The 17,512-nt window shown below is 34.5% G+C and overlaps 1 long non-coding RNA gene across 1 annotated transcript; it reads left to right on the top strand.

Annotated features, from left to right (window-relative positions):
• The first annotated feature begins 775 nt into the window (after window positions 1-775).
• Window positions 776-6,132, top strand: LOC138697135 (uncharacterized). The gene is made up of 4 exons (XR_011331534.1): window positions 776-1,229; window positions 1,358-1,442; window positions 5,114-5,211; window positions 6,004-6,132. It is a non-coding gene; the product is annotated as an uncharacterized lncRNA (long non-coding RNA).
• The last annotated feature ends 11,380 nt before the right edge of the window (window positions 6,133-17,512 follow it).

Raw genomic sequence — 17,512 nt, 5'->3', positions numbered from 1 at the left:
CTGAATTTTAGAGGAAAATTCATTAGAAGTCGGAAGAAAGTCTCACATTTTTTAATAAATGTGCCTGGAATATTTCCACCTAGAACTTCACTTCGTGCAAGTTGCAGTAGAATTTGGAATTTTGTATTATGGATCGACTCTATACAAATTGACTTTATTATACAGAATAATATACAGATTTTTAACAGCATACTGTAATTACTTTTCGTAAAGTAATCTTTTTATGTAGGTTATTTTACGACGCTGTATCAACATCTTAGGTTATTTAGCGTCTAAATGACATGGTGATAATGCCGGTGAAATGAATCAGAGGTCCAGTACCGTAAGTTACCCAGCATTTGCTGAAATTGGGTTGAGGGAAAACCTCTGAAAAAACCTCAACCACGTAACTTGCCCCGACTGGGATTCGACCCCGGGCCACCTGGTTTCGCGGCCAGACCGTTACTTCACAGGTGTGGACTAAAGTAATCTTAAGCAAGACTTCGGTATGCTGATGAAGTGAAAATTGTCAGTTTTCATGAGCTTCCGCTTTATTCTGCACTTGAATCTGAGGCTACTCCTGCAACTCCTGACTGCAATATTTTCGACGAGACGACCTGGTAACAACCAGACCACTTTACTACTTCCAGACGAACACTAGAAAGTAAAACTATTGGTAATTGACGTGTTGACATGTAACAACTCTACATTTTCACGGAGGACTTCGTGTGGAATATCTCGGAGAAGTGTTCGATTTTGTTATTAATGGTACAAATAACCTTCAATTACTGGATAATTTAAAATGTCTAATATTACTTCATACGAAAATTCCGGTAATGTATTGTGTATGGTGCATATACGAAGGAATTACTAAGTTCGTCTAGGGAAAAATATCGCGAATCATTTTGTATCCTAATTTAATATTCTCTACGAGATAAATCACTGATTTTAATTGAATTAACTAGCTAGAATCCTTACACTTGCAAAGCGATTCTGTATCTTTCCGGTATATGTAGGAATCTGAATAAGTTTCCTTTCATTGCATTACATATTAAGCGATTATATTATGACTCCAGAAGTCTGTTGCCATAGTAAAAGGATTTTTCGTAAACAAGTATTGCACTAAGCAGCAATGAAACTTAATATTCACATGAATAGTTTCGTAAGAATTAAGCTGACAAATTTCCCTATCAACTACTCAGACTACCTGATGCCTCCTACATGGATTCATCACATCTCAACTGTTAACAGTGAGCAACGTCATTTTAAAATTTTGCTATTTTAATTTCTTCGATATAAATTCTAGGACAAAGTGATAAAACTACCAGATGTCTGAATGAGACATAATAAAATATTAATTTGAGACTTTTAATTTCAGGATGGAGGCTGAATCTCGCCGTTAACTAAGTCTGAAGGCAACTCAAGAGTCAGAGGTTCCTCACTAATGGAGTCTTCTATAAACAGTGAGTAGCGTAATTCAATTTTTTCATACTTGTAGTTCATATTTAAAGTATATGTACACCCAACAAAACGCAAAAAATGATGAAAAATTAGAATTTTCAAAATATAACTATTTTAATAGAGAATTTTCTCCCCTTTAATTTGATATAATAATTTTCTATTTATACCTTATGGTTTTTCAGATAAGTCCCATTTTCCAAAATGATGCATCAGCCACGGTCACTTAGGCTCTGAAAGTTTGTGGCTCATTTCCTATAAATAGTAATTTTAGAATATTTAATTCTTTCAAACATGATATCTCAGTCAAATATGATGATACCAAGAAGATACTGGTGTCATTTTGAAGCTTGGAATGTCCCCCCAGTGCCTGACAATGAGTAAAATAACATTAATATAATTAATAATTATCTATGGATTTTTTACATGATTTATGCAACAGAAAATATTATTGTAAGTTACATATATGGTAATAATTAATGTAAATAAAAATAAAAAATAGTTGTCGGGCACTAAAGAATAGTTTTAGCTATAAAACAGTGAAAAAACTCTGGCTCTATCTTAAAAACTGCATGAGCTATCGTGTTTCAAGTTGCATGTCAAATATATAAACAAAATAATTTTTAAAAACAATTTAGACATAATTTCAAGGGATCTGTTCACTTCATTCTCTTTCTGGTACCATTCTCAATTGCATAAAAATTTTATAGGGCAAAATTATACAAAACAAAATTTTTTGTATGTAAAGGTGTACCGTATACCTTAAGATACTGTAAAAATATTACGACGTTCTTTATCAATTATAACTATATACACATCTAGCATGTACAGTCTTGGAGAAAAGGTTTGTCGTACATATACTTTCCAAGTTCCAGAAAGGAGGCAGTGCGCATGATCAGAGGATGAGCGATCTGGTTCACAAGTGGACTAGTTGAACTAATAAAAATTAATTGTTTCGTTATGTCTGATCATGTGTACTGCCTCCCTTCTGGGACTTACGAAGTATGTACGACGAAACTTTTCTATAACTGTAAAATTCTATTTAGCTCTAAATATTTTCAGAAAATATTTCTTAATATCTTGTAAAATTCGGACTCTGTTATATATTGGACGGTTAATATGTTCACACGGATTAAACTGGTTAAGAACATGGTTTTTCTCCAAATGTCACACTTTGTAATACTGTTTCAGTAATCATGAACTTTAAACCACAATTTTTCTAGCAATTTCCAAAACCTGCTAGAACTTAATCGAATCTCTGGAGAAATCTAGAAGGGTGTTTAGGTGGAATAACTACGGCGTTAAGAAATTGAAATGAGATTAGACGCCCGGAAATGAACTTAACAATAAAGTACTGCATTAATCGAAATTGATACACACTTCACATCAGATGGTAATGAGCAATGTGCTCAGTTTAGCCCCAATATGTGAGAAGCAAAAAATATTTTCTTTCACCATGCAAAAATTGCACTAGTCGGCAATTAAACGTTACATTTACATGATTCAATTTTTTGTTTCATGGAAGAATTCAACTCCACTGGGAAGAGTAAAAGAGGTCTGTAAGAAATGACACGACGGAGTCGTCACATCTCAACTGTAAAGAATAGTGTCATTTTCATTTTAATTCATCCGATATAATTTATAGTATAGCGCAGGCTCGCTTAAGTAGCGCTGTTTCGGTTGGCGTACTTGGGAGGAAGATTAATCAGACTTAAGTATAATGTTCAGTAGTAAAATAAATTATTGTAAATCATTACATATTCAATATAAGTTAAAAGTAAATAATGATGAATCATTAAGTGTTCCAAATGGACTTAAATGCACAAACGTCACTGATACAAAAATAAGGCCTTTTTTTACGTCTAAAGCTTGAATTGTAACTAAAGAAAAGCAGCGGTAATTAGTCCTCAGTTTCCGCTACTTTTCAAGTAATATTGAATTGAAATCACTAGTTATGTTGCATACTACCAATCGCAACTGATCACCAAGATGTCTGGATGGAAAAATTGAAAACTAACACATATTCATGCAAATATATTTTTCGCAAACTTTTGAAAGGACAGGGATCTTTCTAGAAAGCCTATAATTATAATTTTGATGACTATAGTAATTTTCCTAGGACAGTGTAGGAATTCGAAAATTTTACTACTTCAAAATTATTGATTCCAAAACTGAACTAGGAAAATTACCTTGGTTAATAAATTTAAATTACTTCTTCAGACTTCATAAGTCGTTCAAATCCTTTCACTAGTTTGTGGGAAAAAATTTGGCACATTTTTTTATTTTTTTCCAAAATTTTCAGAATTGCTTAATTGAATTTTTTGTACGTACACTAGAACATTAAAATGTAGAGAATATGAAGTTCTTAACAACTCGTCTAGTTCAAAGGATAGTTTTAATATTAATGGTATACATTTCTATTTTTCGTTTGTGAGCACTGCTCAGATACGTGGTACCAAACATGGCTTCCACAAAACTGGCGAAAGACAGTATTTCTGTTTCTTATAAAGAATTTTATATTGTCAGCACTACAGAAATACTTCTACACTGTAAATTTTTTTTAGAGGTTAAAGGCTTAGAATATGCCATTAGGAAAGTTCAGGATAACAGGCAGGATTTGGAATTGAACAGGTTACATCAGCTTCTTGTCTATGCGGATGACGTGAATATGTTAGGAGAAAATCCACAAACTATTAGGGAAAACACGGAAATTTTACTTGAAGCAAGTAAAGCGATCGTTTGGAAGTAAATCCCGAAAAGACAAAGTATGTGATTGTCTCGTGACCAGAATATTGTACGAAATGGAAATATAAAAATTGGAGATTTATCCTTCGAAGGGGAGGAAAAATTCAAATATCCTGGAGCAACAGTAACAAATATAAATGACATTCGGGAGGAAATTAAACACAGAATAAATATGGGAAATGCGTGTTATTCGGTTGAGTAGCTTTTGTCATCTAGTCTGCTGTCAAAAAATCTGAAAGTTAGAATTTATAAAACAGTTATTACCGGTTGTTCTGTATGGTTGTGAAACTTGGACTCTCACTCTGAGAGAGGAACATAGGTTAAGGGTGTTTGAGAATAAGGTGCTTAGGAAAATATTTGGGGCTAAGAGGGATGAAGTTACAGGAGAATGGAGAAAGTTACACAACGCAGAACTGCACGCATTGTATTCTTCACCTGACATAATTAGGAACATTAAATCCAGACGTTTGCTATGGGCAGGGCATGTAGCACGTATGGGCGAATCCAGGAATGCATATAGTGGGAGACCGGAGGAAAAAAGACCTTTGGGGAGGCCGAGACGTAGATGGAAGGATAATATTAAAATGGATTTGAGGGAGGTGGGATATGATAGGGACTGGATTAATCTTGCACAGGATAGGGACCGATGGCGGGCTTATGTGAGGGCGGCAATGAACCTTCGGGTTCCTTAAAAGCCATTTTTAAGTAAGTAAAGGCTTTGACATGGACAGAATTACTTTCAGGGTAGACTCTCAACCTCGTCAGTTACCTAAGCTCGGTAGCCTACCAAAAAAAACTCAATACAGGGCAAATCAAAATCTCCAAAATCGAAACCGAACCTCTTGCTGATCCTCGATATGGGTCATATTGACAAACGTTTTGTACGGATTTACCGGTATCTCATTAAGTTCTTTGACCGTATCTCTTCCAGAATATGTATCACACATCCTGAAACTGACAGCCTGACAACTTCAAGCGATGTGTACTACAGATCCTGAACTCTGAGCAGGAAAACGAAGGATTTCCCAAGTAAGCTCCAACCTATATTTTCGAACACTGCTCTTTTAAAGTTTTCAAAATACGTAGTTGGTGTAAATGCAAACTATTTCATGTTCTGAAAACAAATATTTCGGGAATGCCGTAAAGCTGTTGTATATTCAATTTACTTTATATAAGAACAAAAGAAAGCATTGTAAATTTCTCAGTCTGACACAATTTTGAGCCATACAGAAACATAATTTACAAGTTTAGATGTACAGAAAACTTGACAACTTTTATTGCAGTTATAAAGATTCTTGCGCTTAGTACATAATAGAAGTTTGCACTTCACTAGCGTTGTGAATTCAGATATTAATTTTGCTTAAAATTTTTCGTTAAAATATTTTCGGTTACTTAATGTAGGTCTACCATTAATCCATTCTTTAATTTTAATTCTAGTATTCTCCTGAAAGAGTGATTTCGTAGTAGGGGGAGGATTCAACACAATACAATTACAATAATTAAATAATAGCTTAAAATATTCACTAATAACAAAATGCTTAGTATGCATTTTTAAATTTTCAATAGTGTGGATGAATTGGATGAAGACGTTTATTTACTATTTTTTTTATAAATTCTAACATTCTAGGTCTAGTATTCAACACAAAAAATTACATGGATGAATAGCGAATATCTTTTAAAAAATTCACTAATGACACTGAGCTTATTGTAGCTGTAAGTTTAAAAGTCCAGTAATATGAAATATTAAATTAGTTTCTCCCCATTAGCAAGCAATTCACTACATTGATAATCGTATAGGTAAATGTCTGTCTTTATTTTCAGGTTCCATCACGAAGACCTCAAGTGGACTTCACTCGCCACCCGTTTCAACTGCAGCCCAATTAAAAGGCTCCCCTGAGAGATATCCAGGAATAGTAGGATTGCACATTGTCACTTTCTGCTGCGTTATGATCAGTAAGGGTCACTGGCTGAACCATTCAGAAAAATTCGCGAACCATCCCTGCAAGATGGTTGTAGTTCCGCTGTAGGATTTTTAGTTCTTAAGCGTAAAGTTGGCTGGCCTGATTAGAGATGTCGCTGTGCAATTAAGGACGTAATACTGCATTGTTTTGCTTGTATTGTAGTTTTCTTCTTTCCCGCGCGTAGTCATTGGTCAGGTTGTTAGGCACCCTCTATTTTTGTCAGGATGTTAATTGTAAGACGTGCCAATGTGCGGGGTTGCATTGGTAGCGCAGTGCATCGAGAGGCTGTATGAGACTTGGCAACCATGTGGTTCAGCCAGAGGCGGACATAAAGCAGTATAGTGAAGAGGTCTGTAATAATTCTTCCAAATTTAGTGAATTATCAACTTAAATGTCTTTTAAAATCAAACTCCTAATATTATTGGTATACAGTAAAGTGTAATTGGGTAGAACATTGTAAAACGAGGAACATTATAAAATGCACAGAAATAATTCTGGGATAAAATAACACAATCACGATTAATAATTGAATTATTGTTAAACTATGAATACGACCTCTTCACTGAATCTATCGGCATGCGTCAGGGTAGAGTTAAGTGGTGAAATTCTTTATTCAATTTCGAATGTTGAGTGTGGCATACAACTCTGACCTAACTAGTTCACGTAGAGTAGCTGGGTACCTTTTGAACACAAAATTCTCTTTTGTTCATTTAGTCAGAAATAGCCTGGATAATATTCACATGAATTATTCAGAATGTCGAGGATACTGCGATTTGAATATGAATTTCATGAAGTCACAGAAGGTATCCATACAGCAGAATTGACGCATGCAATGGATTCGTCCCCTTGTTCTAGAGAGAAACAGCCGGTAGTGATCGTAAACATAATGGAGCACAATTTTATTAAATGTTAAATATGAGTAAATATAATGAAGTCTTAACGATAATATGGAGATATTTAATTAATAAATGCATTTCAATTGAAGTAATGGAGCAATAGAGAATTGATACATGAATATAATACAATGCAATTATAATATGTAAAGCAATTGAGAATGAATAAATATAATTTTTTATAATGCAAGTTAATGAAGTAATTGAGAATTGATGCGTAAGTGCACTTTGTGATGTTTTAAAGTAATGAATAAATGTTTTGATGGAGGTGCATATTATGTTTACGATTTTGTAGGTTGTATGGTAGATTTTGTTGATGGCTGTGGATCTCGACGGCTCGATTGGCTGCCAGAAAGGTGAGCGGAGTTATCTTCCAATCTAGAGATGTGTGCGCGCGCCTTGTTACGCGTTTTTTTTTTTTTTTTTTTTTTTTTTACGTCTTAGTTCAAATCTCCCTTAGGTAGTCAGAAAGCCGTGCACAGATATGTCTAGGTGTGAGAAGATGCTACGCGAGCCACCAAAGCCAATTTCTTCCAAATTTATAAAAGAGAATTATTGAACGGTAATGGCGGACCATTATTAACTTCCCCTTCATGATCCTGTGACTCAACGTGTCGAAGGGATGGCAACAAGGAAATGTGCCGGAATTACGAAGTTCGGTGTATACTGCGTAATGATTTGTGTAACATTGTGAAAATATTTTATAAAACTGAAATCTGCCAAATTGGCAATGTTTGGGAATACTAACCTGTCCATATGTATTACTACTCAGGATATAACAATATAATTTATCTATTCTAAGATTGAAATGTACAAAATTTGGAGTTGTGGTTTCACTTCAGACATATATGCGAATGCGTCCATAAACTGTCTAGGAACAACTTCTATCAAAATTAATTGTAAATAGCCTAATTTTGCGCAAATTTCGTGAAGTGCTTTTTTGTACGACATTTGATGTTCTTAATATATATAAACCAAAAACGAATTCTCTCTAAATTCGTATTCTCAGGCACACTTTCTTGGCGAAACAGGATCGATCTATGCATAGCGAACTTCTATTGCAAATTTATGCCTTATTTCGATATTTTTTCAGGTTCTTTGTGGAGATTGATGATACGTTGTGCTGTGGGATGCTGTGGATCATAAAGTGTACCGATGCATAATAATCACTAAATGGTTTAAACACAGACTGGATAGTTTTAGTAAATTTTTATAATTCCCATTTTTACACGCGCTATTATTGTCTAACATTATTGCTAAATTTATTTTATGCTTGGTCTAATTTATTTTGAAGCACTGAAATTATTTCTAGGACATCATATTCAAACTAAATAGCGAAATATATTAACTTAATTGCGGTCTGATAAATTAAAATACCGGTACTAAATTTTCTACAAAAGATTTTTGTTGCGTCGAATTTCAGGTCATATTGAAAACTTGATTATAGCGGTTCACAGGTTCAAATTGTAAGATTTCAATTAATTTCTTTGAAATGATATTGAAGATGTTCGATCTTATGAAATGGTTCTTTTATAGAATCAAATCAGATTTAGTAACCTACTTCTGGGAAATTGTACTTTTATCAAGGAAATAAAAAATGTTTTGTAGTAAACAAAACATTGAGTTGGTAACTGCAGTTGAAGTTCTGGATAACGTTTATTTACACGACATTGACATGCTATTGCTTGGTTCACTCGGATTTCTGCTGGAATGGTATAAATCTTCGTCTATAATTTTTAATTTTTTGTCTCTAAAAATTTCGGCAACTCTTTTTTTTTAACTTCATTTTGCATCATTGACTTCTTAGGTCTAGTGCACGAAAGTGGATATTGGCATTGCTCGAACTACTTTCTGAATGATCTGTAATTACTGCACTCTCTTTTTCTAGAATTTTGAAGTTAGGTTAACGATTTTTGCTGTCTTAAGTGCTAATTTTGACTACATCTTGGTCACAGTCCTAGTGACTTTATTACTTGTGGATGTTTGGGGCTTGGAGAATGTTTGTTTTGTTTCAGTCTTATTTTTAATAAGCTGCTGTATTATTCACTTCGTGTGTGGCATACTGTTTGGTTTCCAATTTTTTTAGATGGAGTTCCTGTCCGAAGTGAGTACCCTACACTCAACGTACCAGCTAACTGAAAGGATATTGCTTTCCAATGAAAGCCATTGTCTACACCGAGATAGCTCTAATAGGTACTTCATGCGCAACATTATTCTGGTGTGAGACTTGGTTAGTTCTCTCATGTTCTTTTCTTAAATTTGAGACAGTTTTGAAGAAACTATTTGGTAAAGTGAACAGGAGTTTTCAGGATGCAAATACATTCAATAGGCTTGATTTAATTTGTGAACATAGTTTTAAGTGATCTGTATTTTCCTAACATATCGCTAGTTGCGTTCATTAGTGTTAACTGAAATATTCCTTTACTTCTGTTGTACAGGAAACCGTATGATCATTTTTTCACTTAGCTTGTCAACTTTTGGTACTTTCCTGTTCAAAGTTTTAATCAGCTCTTATGTAAATAGGTAATAGAAACCGCAACGCTGTAAACTAGGCCCCCGGGTGTGTTGGACGTATGTTCCATTTAGGCAGACACAATTATTGAACTATTATATAAAACATTTAATGTAACAGTCGAAATATTGCAGTTAAGAAACTGGATACCGAAACCACCGCCTTGTTTAATGCATCAGTTAAGAAATATGATTTGGTCAAACTTCTTCGACGATAACTCTATTTAAAATGGTTGACCTAATTCTCTTCAGATTAGGGCTGTTAAGCCAAGCGATAATGTGAAAATATATTCATAATAGCTATTGCAACTACATAACTTTCTTTGTTCATTATATCCTTTCTACTCTTTAAATTATGTACTTAAAGTTCTGATATATAGCCCTAAATCTTAGAGAGAAAAAATGGGGAGAACTTTTTCTACATTTGACTCTCTTAATGGTAAAAAATGTAACTTGAAAGAATGTAACATTACTAATCTGATCTAAATATTTCAGGAAAGGTACGAAGTTCCTGCCTCTGACAGCTAGGGTGATGACATATCAGAAAGTTGGCAGCTCGTATCGCCATGTGCGTTAACACAGAAAATAATGTGGAACAACTCGTGTGGAACAGATTGAAACAAGAGAAATGTGGGGGTTTCTTCAATGTGGCAATGCAGTGTGAACTGCAGAAAAACTGTCCTATGTTTTCCTGTGACATGTAAACATTGCAATTTTTAAGAAAATAAATCTGTTCATACTTTAATTTTATTTGAATTTTTGTGTATTGAGATGAAAAATAAAATCTTTTAAATTTCCCAGAATCCGTAAATCTTTGAACAGTAAGGGTCGATTTCACCAAGCTTAACTATCACTGAATGTTTTTGACACTTAAAGGGACAATGCATTTACCAATACAAATTGATCTTTAAGCTATCATTAAAACACATTTAATTTGTCAATATTTAGTACAGTAATTTAAATAATTAATCCTGCATTGACAATTTTCATGAGAATGGACTTATTTGAATGCGATTTCTTGCCAAGACGGGCGAAGATAATTTCCTAAAACGAAGATTTTAATACAAAGAACGAGGAAGATTAGCAAATGCAGTTTAGGCTAAGCAAAACAAAAGTATTGTATATTTTGAATAGTACAAAAGGTGATTCAGAATTTCCAACTGATAGTTAAGTACCTACTTCATAACATTATTTAAATAAATTTATTGAAGAAACGTTCAATCAATCTTTAGTTGCATAAAAAACAAAGTAATAAGAATAACAAATGTATCATGTAAACCTAATATATTCGAAGGCACTGGAATAGTCTTTCAATTTTGCTTGTTGCATAATTTCTTGTATCTACTTTCATATTATTCCGTATTGTCCTCAATATTGCTGAAGTTGTTGGCATGACTATTTTTGCATTGAAATCCATTTCTACTTCCAATCTTTCTTTTCTAAATTATTATGCCCAACCTTTTGTTTTCGATGATTTTAATAAGTTTGAGTTTCTCTGTTTGACGTTATTTTGTCTTAATATAACAAATGAACACATTATACAGGACACTGCTTGCATTAACAAGGCACATGGCCTTCGAAATTACTACCGTACCACAGTCTAGAAGCTTGTTATTGAGGGTACTAGGAACAATAGACTGTGCCGGTCTATTTCGCATTGTCTGGTTGCAACAAAGACGTTATAATAGTATACTAGACTCACACGGAGCGCTGGTGTGCTGTCCAAAATTGAAACCAGTCTGCGCATGTTTACGCCGCCATTAAATAGGTACAAACAGCGGTAAACACGAAGCCCGAGCTACTTGCAAAGTGGCTTGTTGCTATTAAAAGAGATAAATTTGTGCCTTCACCTAACGTAAAATTGTGTTCGGCTCATTTTAAAGACACGGATTTTTGGAAAAGTAATGGCAATAGAATTTTGAAAGATGATGCTGTACTATCCCTGTTTAATTTTCCAATCCATATGCAAGAGGTACGATATATTATCTCTGTTGTTACACTATCAATATCATTAAAAATCAATCAGTAGTTTACGACAATAAAGAATACTTAAATTGTTAGTACAAGTATATCAGACTGTAAAGAAATCCCACTGAGTGAATTATTTAGACTTACACATCAGTTATTAAACACAATAATAATTAGTGGAAAGATAACTTTTTGTTTTATTATGTAAATTAATTTATCTGCAAGATAATAAAAACCGATTCAAAATCTATAGGTGGATAAGTAAGTAAGTAAATAAATAAATAAATAAATGGCTATAATAGCTAAGCCTACTTTGTGAACTTATGATTCAGGGTTCATAATCAATATGTATAGACCTAACTAGACTAATAAATTAGCCAGCCGTGGGTTTGAGCTTGTTGGAAAACATGCTATGTTTCAGATGTAAGGAAATGAATACATAATTTCCTGTGGGAACTAAATATCACTAATGGGATTCTAGGAGGGGGGAGGGAGAGAAAAGTTCTTTTCCGCTCAACCATCTTTTGGCGTTTAACAGCAAATAAACATGATCTACCTAATTAAGTGTATAAATATTTAAAAATTTAATATTACATTGTAGCAGATTTTTTAACTTAATAGAGGTTGTTTTTTGTAGGTTGAGACGCCACCCGCAGGCCATTAAAATTACTTTATATTTGTGAGTGGTCTATGCTGTCATTTGTACAGCAATTTTTGTTGTTGTTTTGTTTTTGCAGATATTCCTAGTGCATTATTTTTCACCGGGGGGGGGGGTTATAAATGCATATAGTTCACATACAAATAACCCGTTTATATTTTGCCGGATATGTATTATTAAAAAAGCAAGGAATGCCATCTTATCGATATAACGCATGTGCATAAAATTACGTATTATAATTCCGCAAGCAATGATATATATGTGTGTATATATATATATATATATATATATATATATATATATATATATATATATATATATATATTTAAAATAACAATAGATTATGTAAAAAATCCACTCATAAAAAGTATGTTGTTTTACATAATGTGATTATGTTTAGTTTTTAGGTCTTCATGTTACCTATTAATTGCAATGTATTAGGTACCGGTAGGTTACTTTTTATAGTTGATAGCATTCCCTTTATTAATTGAAGAATGACTTATAAATGCAATGTAATTTTGCTACCTTTGCGCATTATATTTTGCGTGATTACTTATGTTCTGTGGTTTAAAAGTACCGGTAATATAATTTTCGATTCTCTAAAACTTAACAACAGGTCTATACTGATTATCACATATTTATTTCACTTAAGAATTTGATTATAATAAGAACTTGTGTAATCAAGGTGCATGTATTTACGTCTTGTGATCTAAGAGTAATGTATGTTAATATAATTTTCGATTCTCTGAAACCTAACAATATGCTGATTAACGTAAAATTATACATTCTATAATGTGTATTGTGTAGGCCAATTTATGGATGTATGAGCATGTTTTCTATCAATTGCTGCGTACGTATTTTCTTTTCTTTAATGCTTTGACCCATATCAATGAAACTTTGAATATATTTATTTCGTCCTAATTTTACGTTAAACGTCGAAAATGGACATAATCTGTCAATTTTAGATCATCACAGCGTTAAATTGTGTGATTTACGTAATGCTATTATGAGTCTGCTCTCCATCATCATGGCGGCAAGCGAAGTGTTCAATTTGCCCCGGTTTCCTCGTTCCGCGCAGCCGAGACTGTAGGGACTTGGGTTGCAAGGTTGCAGTCCATGGAGACGGATTCCACTCCCCTTCTAATCACTAATTGGCCTACCTACCATATTTTGCCTGAACCTAATCCTATCTACATTAGAGCTACGAAATGTTACTTTCATTACAGATGTCACTTCTCTCATCGGAGTCGTGATTGTAACGAAATGTGTGTCAAATGATAGTCGATCACTAGGATATTTTTCGAATTTTTCCCGGTTAAGCGTCGTAGGAGACAATCTCAACCCGTGAAGGTTGCAGTCCATGGAGAGGCATTTCATCCCCCACTATCTGGCCTACCTACCATATTTTGGCTGAACCTAATCCTATCGCTATCCATTCATTTATTCAGTCATTTATTTTGTTCTGCCCAAGTACAGGTCTTTCACTGCAAATCTAGTTTTCTCCAAACTTTCCTATTTTCTCCCTTCCTTTTAGTCTCCGCATAAGATCCATTATCTTAATGTCGTCTATCATCTGATATCTTCTTCTGCCTCGAACTCTTCTCCCGTTCACCATTCCTTCCAGTGCATCTTTCAAGGCAGTTTCTTCTCAGCCAGTGATCCAATTCCTTTTCCTCTTCCTGATCAGTTCAGCATCATTCCTTCTTCACCCACTCTTTCCAATACAGCTTCGTTTATTGTATGTCCATTTCACACGCTCCATTCTTCTCCATATCCACATTTAAAATGGTTCTAGTCGCTTCTCTTCACTTCGTCGTAATGTCCATATTATAGCTTCCATTACAGATCTGTCATTTCTTTCACCGGACTCGCGATTGTAACGAAATGTGTCAAATGATAGCCGATCACGCAGATATCTTTGGAATTTTGCCCGGTACACATCGTAGGACTAAATGCTGGACCACAACAAACCGGGAATGAAGGCCAGAACGAGAACGAGAAGCGAAGAACGTCAACATGAAGATTTTGATTCACAATAACGAAACGGATAATTAAGTATATTGATATGGTGCCATAAGGGTAAATTATTTAAGCTCTATAATATATTATAATATTTCAATGATTTGTACTAAGAAACAAGACAAGACTCGTGTGTGTAACTCGTTCTATTTCCTTAACCTTTTCGTTGCAGGCGGGCTAGTAAGTAAACATATCTTAAGGATATTTCATTTTGTACTATAAAACAAGCTAGTATTATGCACAATAAAACAAGGAAGTTGTTTAATTAGGATCTACAAAACTTTTTGAACGTAATACCACAGTCTAGTATATACAGTCGCGAAGCTCAATACGTAGTAAATATGCAAACATTAGGTAGTTGCTCACCACTAGGATTGCTACTATCGCCTCATTACAGGCAATGCAAAATAGAACCGTTACAGTCTATTGTTTCTAGCACCCTCAAAACTCAAGCTTCGTGACTGTGTATAGTAGACTGTGGTAATACATTCAAGGATAGGCTGTCAATTTTTATGTTCGAAGGTGGCACCATTATTGAGGCGATTAAAAAAGTGTCAAAAATGATTATGTAGATCAAGAAAAAATTGTTCTCATAATTGGCAATATCAACGATTTCCAGCTAAACCCAGTATTCTTTTACAATCAGTACAGTGGGATGAAAAACTTAATTCTATAATGCGGGTATATTTATGTACGATTGGCAACACTGTTACCTTCTCCATCTATTTATAGAAATAATAACTAAAGAAGCCACACTTACACCACCAAATTATCGATCACTATCGATTAGTGGAGTCAAATATCTTTGAACGTCAACGTAAATTTCAAGCAGAGCTTGGTTCTGTTCATGCCAAACAATAATTGACGGAAAACAGTCGATAAATCGTCGTCACACACACACACGCTCACACACTCACTCTCTATATCAGTTTCTATATCTATCTACGTCTTGCATTACAACAATAGACTGTACAAGTAAATCCAACAAATTTGTGCATGTGTGGTAGGCTTTAGTATAGATCAGGCGTCTCAAGGCCAACGCATAAAAGTTGTTACAGAGAGCAGATGTAGATAGCGTAGTCAGCAGAAGAGATAAGCGCAACAGGGGCGAAGCTGAAGGGTAATCTGTGAGCCTTAGATTACCCGTTGGATTTTGAAGAAATAAGCGCATTTATATTTTCCTGTTTTCATTGGTATAGGTAAATGAAATCTCTAGTTTTCGGTCTAGTTACGGAAGGATTGACGCCAGCTCCTCGGCGCGGAACCATCACGTAACTACATTGTGGCTACTCGCTGATACTGCTTCAAACCAGGCTCACGGCAGCAGCTAGAGATAGCATATGCGCATGCGCCAAGCGGAGTGCTTGCATACGTCACTAATGTTAGATAGCTCTGTGAAGAGCCTAGACTCAGCAGCACCAATCTCAGAGTCTGCTTCTGCTACAAACGTCCCGAAATTCAGCTACAAATACCAAAATGAAGCCACACACATTCAGAGAGTAATAAACAGAATCCACGACCTGTGCTATAGTTACAATGTTGGAAGGCGGATGTGTTGGAAATGTCATTCATTAATTTAGGGCCAGTTCATTTTTGTTGCATAGGCGACTCCCAATAAGGACACTGTCAGGTGTCGGCGAATTCATGAATCCAAGAATTGATGGTTAAACAATGGGCGCTATTCACATAACAGGAAAAGAAAATTGAAAATACCAAAGCTTTCCTTGCCATAAATAATGGTCGCTGTGTCCGGAATTCAGTCCTACTTTAAATTTTCTGTTATGTTTTCGTAATTTTTTTGCGGAAGCGAGAAACTTCTTATGGCTATTAGAGTGTGAGAAAATAAAATTTGATAGAAGAACGTGTTTACACATAAAATTGAGTATTCACAAATAGTCATTCGATCGAATCTCATTGGGCTACATTTTGCCATTAGACTACCCTAGATCATATACACTATATATATATATATATATATATATATATATATATATATATATATATATATATATATATGATCTAGGAGACTACGTAGCTAAAAGATGCATTTACTGAATTCGGCCACGGTTGGCAACGCTGCAGTCTGTCAGTGTGTGAGAAATAATAGGGCAGTACTCATTTTTCGTCGGTCTATTTCCGTAAAGTGCAGATGTGTTCATTATTATCATGTATCATCCATTATCCACTTACGTTTTTATTCAAATAGTCACCTGTGGGTTCGGTATTTCGGTACTACGAATACACTTATAGTATAGAATTCGAATTATATTAACTACTAGAACGAATGTGAAATTGAAAATATATTTAACTGTTGGTAAAGAATACTACGTGGAAACGAACTTTTTCTAATGACACATTTCGACGCAGGAGCATGACTATTGGTTAGCAGCAGCGTCTTTAAAAAACGACGCGGTGAAGTGAAGTGAGAGCGGTATTCCAGTGCATGTTTGTGAGTTTAAAAACATGGATCACAAACGTTTATTCTGACCAAACAAAGCATTTGCCTGCAGATTTGTTGCTGAAATATTTTTTTAACAATGGCCTAGAAAAAATCTGTCAAGAAACAGTGTTGCTCATAAGATTGATTCTCACCTTCTCTGTATCTACTGCGTCGAGTGAACGAAGTATGAGTGCACTGAAGAGAGTTAAGACATTTTTAAGGAACTCCATGTCAGATTCTAGACTGAGCAATTTGAGTATTCTGGCTATTGAGAAGTGTTTGTTAAACAGTCTCTTCAGGCATGACATCTTCAAAGAACACATCATCGACACCCCGACTGGAGTTTATCTACCAAATATATATATATATATATATATGTATGTATAAGGAATGAACTTTAGAATACCCAGTTGCATGAACGTAGCTTTGCCACTGAAGCGCAATACCCGAAGGTAGCCGATCGCTGATTCATATTACAAGCATGAGCTAGCTAAGTTGTAACTGTCGCGGGAGAAATGCCACAAAGCTGCACTTTTGAGTTGTACTGTCACAATAGACGGTTATTTTCGGAAGGAATAAAATTTCTTAAGTAGTTTGCAATAATAATAGTAATAATGATAATAAATTTATTTTCTAATGATATATCAATGAGTAAAAATAAGACATCTGAAGCATGAAGAACAATACATGTTACGTAATTATTTAAGCACAAGGAACTGGCCACCTTACCCCATTATCTCCTGGCCGAGTTGTCTTTAAGTGGTGCCTTGTTGGTATCACTTGTGAGGTTCAGACCTGTGTTCGGACGGTTGACTAAACAACAACAATACTTCATCTCTTTTTTTTACGTTTACACTATATTTAATGAAATAAAATAAAA

This window comes from Periplaneta americana, chromosome 3, assembly GCF_040183065.1.
Source record: "Periplaneta americana isolate PAMFEO1 chromosome 3, P.americana_PAMFEO1_priV1, whole genome shotgun sequence".
In the NCBI taxonomy this organism is placed as follows: domain Eukaryota; kingdom Metazoa; phylum Arthropoda; class Insecta; order Blattodea; family Blattidae; genus Periplaneta; species Periplaneta americana.
The sequence above is the reverse complement of the archived record's forward strand: the minus strand, read 5'-3'. Positions and strand labels throughout refer to the sequence as shown.